The sequence below is a fragment of the Solanum dulcamara genome, chromosome 1, assembly GCF_947179165.1.
Source record: "Solanum dulcamara chromosome 1, daSolDulc1.2, whole genome shotgun sequence".
Taxonomy (NCBI): Eukaryota; Viridiplantae; Streptophyta; class Magnoliopsida; order Solanales; family Solanaceae; genus Solanum; species Solanum dulcamara.
In genome coordinates this window covers 13,425,461-13,437,997 of record NC_077237.1, presented here as the reverse complement: position 1 = coordinate 13,437,997, position 12,537 = coordinate 13,425,461, and the positions used below count along the sequence as shown (strand labels likewise).

The 12,537-nt window shown below is 33.9% G+C and overlaps 1 long non-coding RNA gene across 1 annotated transcript; it reads right to left on the bottom strand.

Annotated features, from left to right (window-relative positions):
- Positions 1–388: 388 nt before the first annotated feature.
- Positions 389–4,029, bottom strand: LOC129887327 (uncharacterized). The gene is made up of 3 exons (XR_008766323.1): positions 3,924–4,029; positions 1,126–1,933; positions 389–692 (listed from the first exon to the last, which is right to left on the bottom strand). It is a non-coding gene; the product is annotated as an uncharacterized LOC129887327 (long non-coding RNA).
- Positions 4,030–12,537: the final 8,508 nt, after the last annotated feature.

Below are 12,537 nucleotides of genomic sequence, written 5' to 3'. Positions count from 1 at the left end.
GGCAGATATATCTGTTGTAGGTCCAATCTCCCTTTGGGCCAAAGGCATGAGTAAACTGCACATCACCGTTCCTTAACTTCATCACCAATATTTTAGCCTTTGCCTTTTCAAAAACGCAATAGCTGCAGCCTGCACACAAATAAAATGCAATAGCCGGTGTAGGAAATGCTGCCAAACAACCCTTTACTATGTCATAATGCAATAGTACAGGCACATAAAACAAGTTCACTCAACTGTACACTTGAATTCAAAATCATCCGATAGCTGCAGGCACATAAAGTGCTATATCATCCACAAAATGTATTATGAACAAAATTATCATGATGCAGATAAATCATTACAAATACCAATGGTTAAACATAAACCAATTAGACAAAAACACTGTCGAACATAAATTCCATTTGGTTAATAAAAACACCAATTAGACATCACGATAGTTCTAACAAATCTGGACAATAGCACCGATTGTCATCGGCAAGATAAAAGGACATTAAGCTACATTGCTACATTGTTTGTTACATACCCAAATCTTAGCAAAAACAAATTAATCATAGAAATCTAAGATGTTTTATTGACTGGAGATTTTCCAGTTTGTGCTCTTGTTTGAATTCCAAGAGCCTTTGATCACTTTGCATTGGGAGTTCTCGTTGCTTCTTCAAGTCCTTGACCAGTCTGCTGCTAGACATTCATTGCTGTAATTAAAGAGTCATAAAATGGCTTAAAACAAGACTAGTTCTAAAGTGATTAACAAATACTTACACTAATACAACTCTAACCAGACTCGAGGATACTACAGCAAGTAAGTTTACTGAAGATGGTAAAGGTAGCACAAGCAACTTTCAGATGCCATTTTATTTATTTTTTTGAGAAGAGAAGGTTCATTTTCCAAAGCAGTTTGATTCAATCCACTAAAGAAAACACAAAATAAACAAAAAACATGGGGCAAAGAAAATTATATAAGTGTAAAATGTTGCACAACAGCAGCACCAAAATCCATAAATGATTTTATAAAGAGAACCTATTATGGAAAAGGTCAGTTATCAAGCTGTTGCAGGAATAAAGGTAGACATAAAACATTGGATGAAATTACATGAGAGAAATAAAGAACTAATAATAAGACACTACCTCTTTGGGAAAATGCCAGCATTGACTTTAGCCTAGTCCTTAGGCACCCGAAAGCCTCTTCTATCAAACTTAAGCATTCAACACAACTGTAAATTACTTTAGTTCAAATCAATTTAACCGACTAATAAGCCTTCCTCAAACTAGAAGCAGGTAACCACTACCTGCCTTGCCCAGAAATGTATAGACCCAAACTGATTCTGTTTCTAGGAATACCAAAGGTAAACAATCATCATATAAGAAAATACAAATCAACAACATATCAACTTAGGAGGTCCCTTTAACTCCTGTATACTATAACATGACAGAAACATTAGCTTTCCCCTGTAGGAGAACATTATACAAACGCTTCAGTTTCCTGCTTTCTACCTCTCAATTGTTATTGGACTGATATGACATTAGCAAGCTAGTCATGGAATATTACTATATATGCTCTCGAGAGTCATCATACACATTTATAATGAGTGTGGATGATTGAAAACTGAACCATGGCTCAAATCAGAGAGCATCCATTTTGTGATCCATTGACCATGTCCTAGAGCTGAAGGTTTTCAATTAAACACTGTCCAAGGGAATCCTTTAAAGAGTACCGCACAACTACTGTTATCCAAGAAAAAACATCTTTTATGAAAGAAGGATGGGGACAGGAGAGGTTTTCAACTGTACCACTTCAGAATTTAACTTTGACTTCTTGCTGCTATGACATGAAACTGTTGATTTATCCTTTACTCGCTTCTTGGCCTGTTCAGTAGCACCAATAACCACTTCATATATTGTTGGCAGCTCATTCATCTTGTTGAAAAGCCATTCCCTAGATCAAAGAGATAAAAAGAATTTAGTGAAGTGATGAAACTTTCCATACTCAGTAGACTACTACACCAAGGAAATAACTGCTTTTCTCCATCAGAGAAAGCACACCGATATTTGATGTCAATGTAATCACATGAATCCTTGAATTGAACGAGAATTTATTCTCCTTCAATTTTGTGTTGCACAAATCTTTGAATGCAGTCAGTTGTGGTGGTTAAACAATCTTGACTGCTCTGTTGGCTGCTAATTAAGTCACACATTTCTTTTGATCACACTTCTAGAAAATGACGCTACCTAGCATCTTTTATCAATTTACTTGAAATTTAGTGGTCATCTTTGCCTTTCATCTCCAAGTACTATGTGATCATTGCTTTATAATTTAAATGTATTAGTTGTGAAGTTGGGACATATAATTATGTAACTTTGAATAATGTCTCTTCTTCTTCCCAGTGAATACCTAGATGCAACTTGTGCTACCATCTACGACTGTTTGAATTCACATTTTTTGATGACCATGGTGTCCAAGCCAGCTTTTGCGCACCTCAATTAATTTCACGGGATGCTTATCCCCTCCCACCAGTAATAGGTACAAAGTAACTCTATCCACCAAGACTAGGACAGATGGAAAGAATCACCGAGTGTTTTTTGTATCTACTAGGATTCGAACCTAAGACCTCATTGCTGTCAATCACTTCATTGACCAGTAGGTCACACCCTTAGTGCCTGTTTGAATTCACATTTTGAACTTTGGTCTTTCCAACAAATTTTACCAATGTAATAGTATAAACTGTGTACAACTTTGGTTTTTGTAACAAGTTTTACCGATGTAATAGTTGTCGGATTGGTCTTCATCCTTCAGGAACGATAGTGCACAATAGCTGGACTTTCTTTCATGCTTTTGGGCAGGAAATAATCTGCTCCAATTAAAAGAGTTATGGACTTTATGCAATTTATCTTTCTATTTACCTTCTGCCTCAGAACACAAGTCAAATCCATAATCTTTCTCTTCTTTCTTGTTCCAACAATATTTAACTGATTACTATAGTTGATGAGGTTTTGGATGCTAGTTTTTATTCTCGTCATCTTTATTGTCTTGAAAGAACTATTTTATTTGCTAATCACAAGTAGAAATAACCATGACCAAGATGACAGAATAAAATGCCTCTTACCTATTTAATAAAATGTCTGAAAGGGACTGCAGGCATATTGCATATGAATTTCCAAGTCTCATTGTCTTTTAAGGTAAATTTAGCAACTTCAAAGTTGTGAAGAGTTGTTTTAAGTAGACTACTTCTGAAAATAGAACATTGATGTATTGCATAATGTGACGCACATCAAATTCAACAAAAACAGCATCACAGCAGAAAAAATGGTTAACCAGTAGCAAACAAGCTTCAGTTCTACTAAAAAACAACTTATTTGGTTGCTAAAGTTCAGAAGCATAGAAAGTTTTGTTTTTGAAGCCAAAAGTTTTGTTTTTGAAGCCAACAGATCTGCTTACTATGGAAGATGATCGGGTGGGAATTGGATGGAAATCAATCCGACAGAATATGAAGATTTGGGGGAATTCACGTGCTTGGCACATGTATTTATTTCAGCTGTAAGTTTTTTTTAACAGAAGTAAACAAAAGGATGTTTATTGCCAAGTTTGGATAGTTAGAGGATTTTCTTGTTCACAATTATAACATAAGGATGTACCTTAAGTTTAGGTTATACTTTAGGGATGATTTTATCCCAAAACTCCACTTTGTTCTACATAATAGGAAGCATTTATGTTACTACTTAACATGATGTTGTACTGCTTCCTTAAAATTGAAAATAAGCGCACCAGCACCGGCCATCTAATATTCACTAATAAATGTTGGCCTAGAGCATCTTTGATGCCGTTGGCCGAGTTTCTTCAAAACCTGTATTTCAGGTCTCGAAAACTAGAATAAAGTACAAATGAACCAATAAACTATTTTCGTAGATTGTTGCAGAATTTAGTTTACCTCATCTCGTTATCATAGCAATTACAGCCACAAAAAAAGAAGGTAACATAGGATAGCCATGTATCACTATCGGCAGCAACTTTGGCCAACCAGGAAGCTTTGTTCATCTCTTCTTTAGAAAGTTCACGTAATCTTGAATGTGGAAAATCTACATCCACATCATCATCCAACATGACTTGCCATTTCCCGCTTGGAAATCCATAGAGGCCGATATGTTTCTTTCCTTCCCAATATAAAGAGAGAGTGAACAACAAAGAAAAACACGTGTTCAATAAGAAACGGCATCTTAGTGCAGGGAAAGCAGAATAAGACACCTTTGATCCACCCATATCTTTATTATGCAAAAAAGTATTTTAAGCACAAAATCAGGCACTAACTTCAAACTCTTGTCAAAAAATTTATGAAGTTGAATGAGAGTTTGCTGAAATGACAAACTAGAGTAGATAAAATTAAAAATTTGAGACTTAAGTCAATAGTCACAGTAAGCACAAAAAGATCCAACAGAAAATGATCCCTACATTTGCAATACCTACTCAATCAAAGCCAATATATGAAGTTAGACCAATATCTACCAACCAACCAGTACATTTGAGCACAAAGACAAAAAAATCTTTGGTACTTCTTGTGTGTATATAGAGGGTTGGGTGCAGCGGCGGAGCCACACGGTGGCTAGGGGTTTCATGCGAAGCCCTTCAACGAAAAATTATATTATTTATACATGATTAAAATAATTTCTTTATATATAAATAATGAATATCAAACTTACTTCGATTAGTTCATATATCTATTTTTGAGATTTTAAATTCCTTATTGAAAATTCTGACTCCACGATTGGGTGTCCTTTGGAAGACTTTTTGGTAAATCACTTGTATACGGCCAAGTTGGCCTTATTATTTACTGATATGACGGATGGTCTATTAAAATAGTTAGACTTGAGACACTTGTACTCTATTCCTATTTATTAATGGGAAACTTACATAAATATACAATATTAAGAAAATATTTACCATTTATAGCAATAAAAAAATAATTTCACTGAACACTTATAATACACTTATAATATAGTTTTAATACATATTGTAGAGAACTATTTATAAAATATATATAATACAAATTTTATAAATGGATAATACATTTATCACATATTTTAATAAACTTATAATACATTATGTTAGTTTCTTACTACACAAATATAATATATATTTTAAAACACTTATAATACATTTATATTGTATGCATAATTCACTTTTAATACAAGTATAGATTTATCATAATATTGCTATAAATGGTAATAAATAAAAAATATCGCTAAAATCAGTAATTAATTTTTAAAAAATACTCAATCAAATAATTTTTTCTTTATTAATTTAATAGTCTGGTTGTTATTTAAACATTTCTACGATTGGGGACCCCAAGTTGGTAAATTCCATTTACAACACAAAGTTCATTCAAACGCAATCGAGAAGAGATTGTAAACATTAGAATTATATTGGATTTAAATTCGTAAATTAATTTAGACTATATTAAATTCAAGAAAATAGTCTAAATGATGTGGCAATCCAAATCAAATTAAATAAGCCACTAGAATTATGTCATGTGCCAAAGTTAGGTGGCGATCCAAGTCAAATTAAATAAGCCACTAGAATTATGCCATGTGCCAAAGTTAGGTGGCAATCCAAGTCAAATTAAATAAGCCACTAAAATCATGCCACATGTCAAAGTTATGTGGCAAACTAAGTCAAATTAAATGAGCCACTAGAATAATGTCACATGTATATGTGACATGTTCTGACCAATCAAATTAAAGCTCTTCACCAAAAAAATCTGATTGGTCAGTTCAAACCAATCAATCAAATCGCACCCTCATACCACTCCCTACAATTATAAATAGGGGTCCTCATTATTCTCAGAAGGGGTTTTTTTCAAGAACAAGAAGCAAGAAGAGAGATCGTGGATCAAAGACCGCAAATTCTCTACAAAGCTACAAAGTTCAAGTAATCAAATTCAAGTTCAAGTTCAAGATCAAGAACGAAGAAGAATATCAAGAAGATCAAGATCAAGTTACTTGTTCATATTTACTGTTCTCCATAACCATACAAGTGTTCGTGATGAATAATTCAAATCCAAATTTGAAGATGAAGATTCAAGATCAAGCTATTCAAGCCCTTGACTCTAAATCAAATTCAAGTTCAACGTGTTTCATATTATTTGAAGAATCAGAGGATTATCATAGAGATTGTAACCCGCACTATATTTTGAAATCAAATATTACACTTTGTTACTCCAATTTTCCGATCTTGATTATTTATTTTTCTCGGCTCGAAAATTTATTGTTTACAAATTTTGGCACGCCCAGTGGGACCATCTCTACCTCTCATCTCTTTACATCGATCATCAAACTTCAAGAATACATAAAATGGCATCTAAGAAGTTTGACTCCAGGGCTATTATTGCTAAGGCTACTGATTCCAAGTTCTCCTCTGAGGTGGAGAACATACTGGATGCGACTATGGGAAGTTTGGGACCCATCACTAGGAATAGAGCAAACTTGCTAGGACATCAAGCACTCCAAGTGTCGTCCACATCGGTTCTTATTTTTGATCCTTCATCTTCAAAGAGGGTAAGATTCTTTCCGAATGAATTAGAAGAAGGAGAGAATATAGATGATATTGTTGAAAGGACGTTGGCTCGACTTAGTCCTTTTAACACAAGGAATTGCACTATTCAAGATAAAGATGATGTCCTGATCACTAGATCTGCCCCAGTCACTCCACGTAACTTGTTTCAGATAAATTTCAGTTTGAGGAAAAATCCATTCTTTCCTCCATCATCCATAACGGACATCCAAGCGATAATGACTAATACCTCAACTGTTGAAGAACAACTGGCAAGTTTGACAAAGGTAATTGAAGGTCTAACAAAATATGTGCAAGATCAAGATAATCGAATTGTCAAGTTGACGGACAGAGTTGAGAACGTTATGGAGGGGGACTCAATTCATGCACCTGGAAAACATCCAATGATACAAGAAAAGGGAGATTCAGTTACAAAGAAAATAAATGTGGGAGATGAGCTGCAAGTATCTGCTGAAGGAGGAATTCTCATTCATCAACTGAAGGACTTCATTATGGGAACCATCAAACATAAGTATGACGTGTCTTCAAAGTCATCATTTACATATGCAAAGTCATACACTTCAAGAATCGATGTTTTGAAGATGCCTGCAGGTTATCAACCTCCAAAATTTCAACAATTTGACGGAAAGGGAAATCCAAAGCAACACATTACCCATTTTGTTGAAACTTGCAATAATGCTGGAACATATGGAGATTATCTGGTCAAGCAATTTGTGCGCTCCTTACAAGAAAATGCCTTTGACTGGTATACGGATCTCAAGGCAGGCTCTATTGATAGTTGGGAACAACTTGAGCATGAATTTCTCAATCGTTTCTATAGCACAAGGCATACTGTGAGCATGGTTGAACTCACAAATACACGTCAATGGGAAGATGAACCCGTCATTGAGTTCATCAACCGATGGAGAAATGCAAGCCTCAATTGTAAGGATAGGCTTAGTGAAACTTCCAGAATAGAAATGTGCATTCAAAAAATGCGTTGGGGACTTCGTTATATCCTACAGGGTATTAAACCTAAATCATTTGAGGAACTAGCCACACATGCTCATGATATGGAGTTGAGCATGTCTGTAAGCGGGATTGAAGGACCACTTATTTATTGGCCTCGCAAGGGAAAAGACAAAATAGAGGTAAAGAAAGAAGGAAAATCGGCACCTAAGTTTGGAAATAAGGAGTTGATGAATGTTAATGCCGTACCTTTGAAAGTGACTACAAATCTAAGCAAGAATCAAAGGGTGAAGACCACGACTTTTTAGAATAACGCTGGTAGAAAGCTGACTTTGAAGGAAATGCAGGCAAAAGAGTATTCTTTCTTGGACTCAGATGTTCCAGCAATTTTTGAAGAGCTTCTAGCGTTAAAACTCTTTGAGCTACCTTAAATGAAGCGTCCAGATGAGGCTGGGAGGATTAATGATCCAAATTACTGCAAATATCACTGTTTAATGGGCCATTCTATCGAAAAGTGTTTTATCTTTAAGAAAAAGATCATGGACTTGGCCCGTGAAGGAAAGATATTGCTTGAAGATAAGAAGGAGAGTTCAAATCAAGTCTCTGTCACTTTTGGTTCACTCGACCCCATAATTCTTTGCAACTTTATCGAAATACATGATAGTGGTGATGACCTAGCCACATCACCACCAAAGATGATTAAATTTGGTGACTTCAAACCAATACATGTTAACGCATCATCGCTTGTTCCTTTGATGAATGAAGTAATAAGAGAATATAAACCTCTAGAGGAAAACCAATCTTGCGGTGCTTATACTGATGATGAAGGATGGATTTTAGTGACACGATAAAGACGTTGTAAAACGAGCTTGCAAAGAGAACCAAGTAAGCAAGTGATTAGAGCAAAGATGAAGAAACTACCTAAAACTCAAAGGGTAGAGAAGAATATGAAGAAGTCAAGAGTTGGGGGAAATTACTATCAAAAGCAACGTCCTCCGATGACATTAGAGGAATTCTTGCCAAGTTGGTTTCGTGAAAATATTTCTCATCGTGACACCAAGACCTCGTGTTGTAACATTGATAGAGAAGAGACAATGGGAGAAAGCTCATCACCATCATTACCTCCATCACATGAAGGCCCTATAAAGCCTCACTCTGAAGAAGTGGACACTTGTGATGCGAAGTTTACATTCACTAATGATGATCTTTTATTGGGTGAAGTGTTGCATAATCGTCCTTTATATATGGTAGGTTTTGTGCCTGGACATAAAGTAAATAGGATCATGATGGATGATGGATCTGGGTCAATATTCTCCCTATTCATACTGTGAAGGAACTGGGAATCCCGATAAATGAACTGACTGAAAGTCGTCTAATGATTCAATTGGAGTCTCATCATTTACTCCAACTATGTCACTCCAATCGGAGGAACGTATTAATTTAATATGTTCATGGTGCATATTAAATTGCACGACATACTAATATCTTTTAATTAATACTTCAAGCCTAGTCTTTGTATAAAATACTTCGACAAGATTTGAAGTAGGGGGCATTTGTAAATATTAGAATTATATTGGATTTAAATCTGTAAATTAATTTAGACTATATTAAATTCAAGAAAATAGTCCAAATGATGTGGCAATCCAAATCAAATTAAATAATCCACTAGAATTATGTCATGTGCCAAAGTTAGGTGGCGATCCAAGTCAAATTAAATAAGCCACTAGAATTATGACATATGCCAAAGTTAGGTGGCAATCCAAGTCAAATTAAATAAGCCATTAAAATCATGTCACATGTCAAAGTTATGTGGAAAACTAAGTCAAATTAAATGAGTCACTAGAATAATGTCACATGCATATGTGATATGTTCTGATCAATCAAATTAAAGTTCTTCACCAAAGAAATCTGATTGGTCAGTTCAAACCAACCAATCAAATCGCACCCTCATACCACTCCCTACAACTATAAATAGGGGTTCTCATTATTCTCAGAAAGGGGGGTTTTCAAGAACAAGAAGCAAGAAGAGAACTCGTGGATCAAAGACCGCAAATTTTCTACAAAGCTACAAAGTTGAAGTAATCAAATTCAAGTTCAAGTTCAAGATCAAGAACGAAGAAGAATATCAAGAAGATCAAGATCAAGTTACTTGTTCATATTTACTGTTCGTCATAACCATACAAGTGTTCGTGACGAATAATTCAAATCCAAATTTGAAGACAAAGATTCAAGATCAAGTTATTCAAGCCCTTGACTCTAAATCAAATTCAAGTTCAACGTGTTTCATATTATTTGAAGAATCAGAGGATTATCATAGAGATTGTAACCCGCACTACATTTTGAAATCAAATATTACACTTTGTTACTCCAATTTTCCGATCTTGATTATTTATTTTTCTCGACTCGAAAATTTGTTGTTTACAACAGAGATAACTAACCCACGACAACAAACTTAGCACACTGACACTGACATCTGCAAAACAAAAGAAAAAAACAGTATTAAACAACAGACTAATCAAAAAATGTAGCAAAAACCAAAAATACCTTGTGTGAGGGCTTTGATAATGCCTTTTCGACGACCTAGGTAATTTTCAAAAGATTCATCTATGTCGTGAAACCTGTACTCCGATACATCGTCCATGGCCACTTGATTTCTCTCCCTCTCAATTACGGGTATATCGAAAGGAATATGAAACCCTAGGAGATCAAAAAAAATTTAACTAATTAAGTGCAAGTGTTTTGTACTATAATTTCATTATCAATTATTGATTATGTAATAATAGAAAAAAACAATTTGATCAAAACCAAAATAAAAATACAAGGAAGGGTCTATGTTTTTGAGAAATTATGAAATTTAATAATCAAATCTAGAGAAATTACAAATTAAATTAATTGTGATTTTTTTTTAATTCAAAAGGACACGTGAGGGACAAAAAGAGAACTACGATAAAAAAAAAGTTTACCTAGATTTAAGGATTCAATAAATATTTATCTTATTCTGCTTTTAAAAAAAAATTCGCTGTTATTTTAACCTTGAAAGGTTATTCTAGAATAAAATTTTAAAATACCTTAAATAATTTTCTGCCGTTGCACACAAAAAGTTGTCTTAGAGTCAAATTAGCTTTGGCAGATTTCTATCTCAAATAACCTAGTTGTTTTTTTTTTGGTATATAAAGCTTTATTTTATTAAAAATAATTAAATAATAACTTTTAAAAAATAGTAAATAACAAGGGAAAACTTCACAAAATGGATCCTTTAAACAAACTATCTACCACTCCATACTAACAACAACAACCCAGTGAAATCCCACGTCGTGGGGTCTGGGGAGGGTAGAGTGTACGCAGACCTGACTCCTACCAATGTAGGACGGCTGTTTCCGAGAGACCCTCGGCTCAATAAAAACATAGAAAAAGGTCAGACAAGAATATTAGAGTAAATAAGTATTTTATATACCCATACTCTTTTCCTAAATAATTATTTTATATACCCCTTCGATCAAACTAATTATCCTTATACCCTCTTTAATTATTTTTAAATTCGCTCGTTGACGTTATGCTGATGTCAGCGTCCACCCTACATGATACCGATAGGATCACAAAAGATTAAGCCCAGTCATATATGATATTGATATGGTATCAACATACTGACGGAGTATCACAAAGAATATATTTACTAAGTAGTTTAATAAATAAGACTGTGATTTTAATAATTTTTTCTTAATTATTTATTTTTATTTCTTAAAAAAAGAGCTCAATTTTATATGATACTAGTAAGGTATCAATATATTGTTATGGTATCATTGAGGATTTTAAAAGTGTCTTATTAAGGACTTTCAATACTATTATAATATACGAATATATTGTAGTAGTATCATTCATGTAATATCGAATGACTTAGAAAAACATTTATTCATGTAATATCGAATGACTTAGAAAAACATTTATGATACCATCATAATATGTATATACTATGATGGTATCATTCAACATTTGTATGAAACGATCCTTAATGATTATATGAAACGATCATTAATGATATCATGTCAGTATATGATAGTTTCATATAGATGTAGCTGAAGGATTGAAGGAGACATCAATGATACCATGACAGTATATAGATATACTGTGACGATTGAAGTAGCGTCAATGATACCACGTCAGTATATTGATACTGCGACGGTATCTTGCTCTCGAATCTCATGCTTTGAGGGGTATGAATTGTAAAGGGGTATTTATTTGTAATTATTTTGCTTTTATGGGGCATGAGCTTAGTTTTCCTAAATAACAACTTGTCTATTTTAGGATCTTTTAATGAAAGACAAAAAATATAATCAATATTTCTAAGATATCCGTGCTTTTAATATAGCTAGTATAGTATTAGTACAGTATAAGAATATAGATAGATTGGCAAACGTGGGACGGGCTTTTAAATTTTTTTAATTGGCTGACAATAGTGATAGTGATGAAGTTTAAAACTGCAGCAATTCTAATTGATTTCAAATTCAATCAATAAGCTGATTTGGATAGATACAAATTTTGACATTAATACAGTAATATCCTTATTATGTATATAAGGTTGTAGTAGTCTGCATTTTCTTATACTGTTTGTCTGTAACATTACTGTTTGAATTCATGTGTTGAGGAATGTATCTGTGTGGAGACAAATTGTTTGTAAACCTTTCTTTTGTAGCAGCTTCGTTGAATGTTTCACATATCCTTCCATTAACAGCCAGCAAGTATTCAAATGAGCTTGGATCTCTCAGTGATTCAATAATAATCTCACATAATACCTTTTGCCTTCTCGTAGGTTAGTTATGACATTAAAGAAAAGAGGATAAATAAATAAAATTTTAAACATATACGATTATTATGTGATATTTCTAACTTTTTTTTTTTGGAAAGGTGAACCTCGAGGATTTAGATTCAAAAAACTGAATTGTTGTGTGAGTGCAGGCAGGATATAGAAATTAGACACTAAAGGCTCTGGAACATAGCATACGCCTAGAACTGGTGGTCCAGATGCAATTTAC